Raw genomic sequence first — 6,000 nt, forward strand, 5'->3', positions numbered from 1 at the left:
GTGTTCAATTTATACAAAAAGGGGCTTATGAACCCTAAATTAAAAACCCTAATTTTACAGACCTAGGGTTTGATTTTTTTACCTAATTTGGTTGACAGGTCTTCACCACATCGTCGACCCATGCTTTATCTCTCTGCTCTGATTCTTCTCACGCTCCTGCTGCTGTATCTAGCATGAATTACTTCATCAACTCCACACCCTAGGGTTCAGAGGCGTGAGTGTGGGTTTGATGAAACAATAAAGGCTAGGTGGATGGGTTTTTGCAGATATGGGGGGTAGTTGGTGGCAGTTGGTGTAGGTGGTGGCGATGGCAGTGGCAGTAGCAGGTGGAGGTGATGGTGGCGGAATGGGTGTTGCAGAGAGGAGGTGGAGAGAAAGAGAAGAAGAAGAAGGAAATGAAAGAGAAGTCGATAGATTTTAGGGTATAGGGTTAGGTCTTTTCGGTGTGAGGCGGAACAGAAGAATCTGATGATCAGCGTGTGAAAGACGTTGGATACGAAGATGGTTGGTAGATCTAACGGTGGTATGAGAGATGAATCACTTCGACCGTTGGATTGTGAAATACAACAAAGTCAACGGTGCTAGATGATGTTAGGTACTGTAGTGTAAAGCGGGAGTATCTAATTTTGATGAACAGGCATAGGAGCGACCGTTGGATTCAAATACAATCTAATCTGAAGGCTTGGAATTTAAGCGCTGTGGTGTTTGGCAGAGACTTCAGATTTTGATGTTCTATGAATGAGCGACCGTAGGATGATGAGTTGGATCCAATCTGACGGCTGAGAATGGAGGCGGTTTTGGTTATAGAAAATGGGTTTGGGTGAGGGTTTTGGGCCTCGGGTATGCCAAGCCCATATCTTCTTTAAGAACAATTCTTCCTTCTTGAGCCCATTTCTAGCTTTTTGGACGTGCGCTCCATTCTTTACGGCTTCCTTGCGTAATTCTTCCCGGCTTTTCACTACTTTTCTGCTCTTTTTGCTCCGCGACTCATCCGAACTTCATTTATTACCTAAAAATGCAAGATTAAGTAAGAAAAATATTTATTCTTGAAAACAATGAAAATACAAAATATGGGATAAAATGTAGAATTAATGCACAAAAGATGAGTTAATTGCCAATAAAAAGGGACAAATATATACAATATTTGGCACTCATCACTCGCTTACATATTTCTCGAAATATGTGTTGATAAGCTTTCGCTTTAACCGAGTTCATCTTATATTCTTGACGAAAGTCAAAAGATGATCATGTGAAAATCGCATAATAACATCTTACATGATTTGTGTGACAAGATCATTTGATGTAGACTCAGAATATTTCGTATTGATCATTCGATCACTTGAAAATTGCTTTGAAGCTAATTGTTTATGTGAGACAGCTATTGTCGTCTTTTAAGAATGTTTCAATGATTGAAATGGGAGTTTAGAACAATTAATCATGATTGGATATATCACAGTATGCGTAATTGTATGCTAAACTTTTACAAGTTATTCCAAGTCCGGGAACCATAGTATGCATACCTGTATGCGTACTGGTTGGTTAATGAAAGTCCGGGAACCTGGTGCGTACTGGCGTAAAATTCATGTCCATAAATTAAACTGAGTTTGGAGCATACCTGTTCGCATACTGACGAATCCAAAACTTAGTCCGACCACTTAGGTATGCGTACGCGTTAGCATACTTGAGTAGGTTATTTTCTAAAATCAGTTTGTTCATGAACTAATACATTTATATATTATGGAATGCAATCTTTTGCAAATCGTGGCTATAATGTTCATGAATTGGTTCGAGTGAATCAAAATCGATTTTGCTTTAATTGTGTATTGTATACTTCTACGAGAATATAGACAATCGAACAACTCTAGAACTAGTTTCATTTGAGTCATGTGAACTAGTTATGGTTAAGATGAATAAGGTTGATATGAAAGTGTTCATATGGCTAACTTCGGTTAACTATTGTTGAGCGAACAAGGTGCACACTTTTAGGTACGACTACTCATATCTAAATGAAGTCACTTTTCATTTGTGTGTAACAAGCTAAGTTCGATCTAACAGTTGAAAGATATTAGCTTGAGTCTAATCAGGTTTTCATCTAACGGTGAATATTGAATGCTTTATTACCAAGGTAGCATTGATTACAAACCCTGATTTGAAGACTATATAAGGGAGAACTCTAGAAACTGGGAAACCTAATCCCCACACCTCCTGTGTGATAATAGTTGCGACTAGAGTCGATTCTCCTTTAACCTTAGGTTTTTCCAAAATCATGTAGGTTAACGACTTGAAGACTTCATTGGGATTGTGAAGCCAAAAACAACTATTTTCTCTATAGTTGCGTGTTCCGATCTTGCTGTTTTCAATCGTATTGAGTACTATCTTCTCTAAGATTTTCTCGAGATTTAATCTCCGATAGGAAAGATAAAAAGTATCCACAAACATCTTCGTCTCATCGTTTGTGATTCCACAATATCTTGTTTTTCTACCATACGATTAAGATTATTGTGAGGTGACTGATATTACTAGGATGTTCTTCGGGAATAAAAAATCGGTGTATCAATTGGTTCATGTTCACCTTGATTTATCAAAAGACGGAACAAAACTCATAGGTATTTTTTGGGGAGACAGATTTATCTATTCAATAGACTTTTCTGTGTGAGACAGATTGGTTTATCAAGTCTTCGACTTTGGGTCGTAGCAACTCTTAGTTGTGTGTGAGATCAGCTAAGAGAATCAAGTGCGCAGAGTCCTGCTGGGATTCAGATGCGTAAGGAATGCAACTATACCTTGATCGGTGTGAGATTTGTTAGGGATCAACTACATTCCATTCCGAAGTTAACTTGGAGTAGGCTAGTGTCTGTAGCGGCTTAATACAGTCTAGTATTCAAATATGGATTAGGTTCGGGCATTTGCGGTGTCCTCCTTAACAAAAGTTCTGGTGTCTGTGTTATTTCTTTTCCGCATTATATTTTATATATAATTGAAATATCACAGGTTGTACGTAGTTCAATCAATTAGATAATCCAACCTTTGGTTGTTGATATAAATTGATTGACACTTGAACATTGATCTTTGGTACGGTTCAAGTTTTTTCTTATAATAATCAGGCTCACGGATTTCTATCTGTTTGATTTTCTTATTACATTAAGAAACAAAGATATAACTCTTGATATATTTCTTGATTGAGCTCGCTTTATTAGTTGGTGTTGTCAGAGTTATATTGGAGTTAGTACATACAGATTTCCTAAACGAAATACTGGGTGTGATTGTTAGTCCCCCGCTTTTTCAGTATTGACAATCTAAGGCAAATAAGTAGCAAACCCAGCGCAATGGTTTAAACCTTTATCTAATGGTTCAAGTTTATCAAAATCAGTAACTCCTAAAATCTGGTTCTAAGTCCGCGGAAATAACTTTCGTTGTTGAGTTACCTTGATTAACCATTGGAGGTCACAATGCAATGACAATATCAATAGGCATAGGGTCATCGAAATCAATAAAATGAGATATGCAAACTGATAAAGGTTCAAAATCAGTAATGCAAGTTACCTGACCAGTACCAATCGGCTCCAGATTCACACAAGTATTCAGAGAATCACTAGATGGATTAGCGGAACATGGGCTCAATGGGGAAACAATATAATAAATAATCGACTCATCATTATCTACAGCTAGAATCTCACTATTCAAATGACTAAAAGGTATCTCATGATGAACGTCTATTGTTTCTAACTCGTTAGACTCAACAATAGTATCTTCTGTATAAACAGGTTCCTCTAAATCATCATCTGCATATAACTCTTGGCATGCTAGAACTCTTAACCTTTGATCCAATCTAGACGATCTCTGGTTAGATTGTTTTATGTGATTGTTGAGTTATCATATTTGAAAAATTATCTTCATAGCACTGGGGTTGATACTCATCCGAATTATCACCCATATTAAAACGACGTAGGTTCCAAGTTTCATACCTGAGACGATTATAAGCACAAATTTCCTTATACCTTGGCCCATACTTGTATTCACCAAGCGTCATCTTAGACGATTTCTCGTGTAAAGAATTCATCATCCTTAAAACAAAAAAAAAATACCTGCAACAAAATTCTAAAACACAAAAAGAGTCAAAAGGAAAAAAGAAATCCTAAAATAAAATAAAAAGACTGTATAAAATATAAATAATTACAAAATCAAAAATACTAATTACAATATTCCACAAACGCTACCCGGTAGCGGCGCCAAAAAATTATAGGATTTGGGAAAACCCTATGTATAATAACTGCAATCGCACGGTGTCTAACTAGTAGACAGAGGCAAGTATGGGTCGAACCCACAAGGAGCGATGGAAAGTGGAGTAACTAATATCTCTAATAAATTAACCAAGAACAATATTTTCGGATTCTTCAAATTATAAAAACAAAGAAAATGAAACAAACTAATAGAATGAATCCAATGGAAAAGTCGGTAACCAGGGTTTATAGTATCCACCACTATTTCAATTCAGATACTGAAATGAAACATAATTCATGAATATTAATTTATTGTCTCTTCTATTGACATCACCTATTATTAAAATTAGAGTCAACAAATATCACTGGTATACCCTAAGCATGGGATATCAAAAGATTAAATTCAAGCATGAACCATTAAATTGCATCAACTCGAAATTATACGAAACTAAATTTAGGTTCACAAATTCCATATAGCTTTTCTAAGCATAACCCATTAAAGAAATTAACCAAGCATGGATCATCAAATAATAAGACAAATATATACGTAAAACCATCAATTATGCATATAGGTTTTTAAAATCGGTGAAGCAACAACTTATATTTCGATTAATCAATAAAGAATATCAATAATTAATCTAATCAAAACATAATAGTCTTTTGATCAATTTTATTCAATTTAAAGTAGCAAAAAACTCCACGTGGTTTCAACATTAAACTCTAGCTGCATTTTTAGCAAGACATGATTATGGGTTTCTTAAGACCCATTAAAAATAATAACAAAAGAGGAAAGATTAAACCGATATCATCTCCGTCGTTTCTTTTTCTTATGCTCTAAAAACACTATGCGGATACACTTCTCTGTTCTTCTCTTTCTTGCGGTTGTGTTGCCGACTGTCGCCTCTTTAGCCTTTGTCGGCTTTATCCCTTCTCTAGTCTGTCTCTCTTCACTTATATCCCCCTGTGCCAGAAAAAAAAAAACAACGTAGCAAATAATTGCCAGGCCCGGTCCAATACCACCGACCAATTTTCTAACCGCTATCACCAGCTCTCAAAGCTCGTACATATCACCACTGCTGACTGCACTAATTATGGTCACAACACCAGCATCTTCTCTCTGTCCATCTAGGTTCATCTCCATTAATTAGTGGCGGAACTGGAAATTTAACTTGGGGGTGGTTTTGGGTTTTTAGGGACGGCTTAAGCCTATTAATTGGGCTTATTTTTATCAATCTAAGTAAAATAGGTAGTGAAAAAAAGGATTTTTGGGCTTCTAGGGATGGAGTTTGGGCATAGTTCCACCACTGCATTGAATCACAACAATAACTTCCCTTCTCTGACCTTACCGACTGCAATTCGGACACTGCTCCATCTCGTTCAAGCACCTCGGGAAACTGATCGCAACAACTCTACCAACTTCCATTCATCCATGACCACAAACTCATCACTATTATGCACATACCATCTCCGATTGTAACTTCTCTGAACATCTCACTACCACCAGAAATCAATTATTTTTGTTGTTGCTGGAAGACGTCTTCAATTCAAATATCCGAGAATCGAGAACAACTCAACTTTTATTGCAAAGAACGCTGCAGTCGCGACCATTTATCAACCACCACTGCATGCAAAATCAGCTAACTCAATTAATTTCCCTTTCTAGCTCAACACCTAAACAACCCAGCACCCACATACTTCTCAAACTTAGGCCATTCTCAGTCCAACTCCTTCCAAAACTCACTGCACCCATCTCAACTTGTTCGACTTAGTGTCTTCCCCA

The sequence above is a fragment of the Papaver somniferum genome, chromosome 2 (genome assembly GCF_003573695.1).
Source record: "Papaver somniferum cultivar HN1 chromosome 2, ASM357369v1, whole genome shotgun sequence".
Lineage (NCBI taxonomy): Eukaryota > Viridiplantae > Streptophyta > Magnoliopsida > Ranunculales > Papaveraceae > Papaver > Papaver somniferum.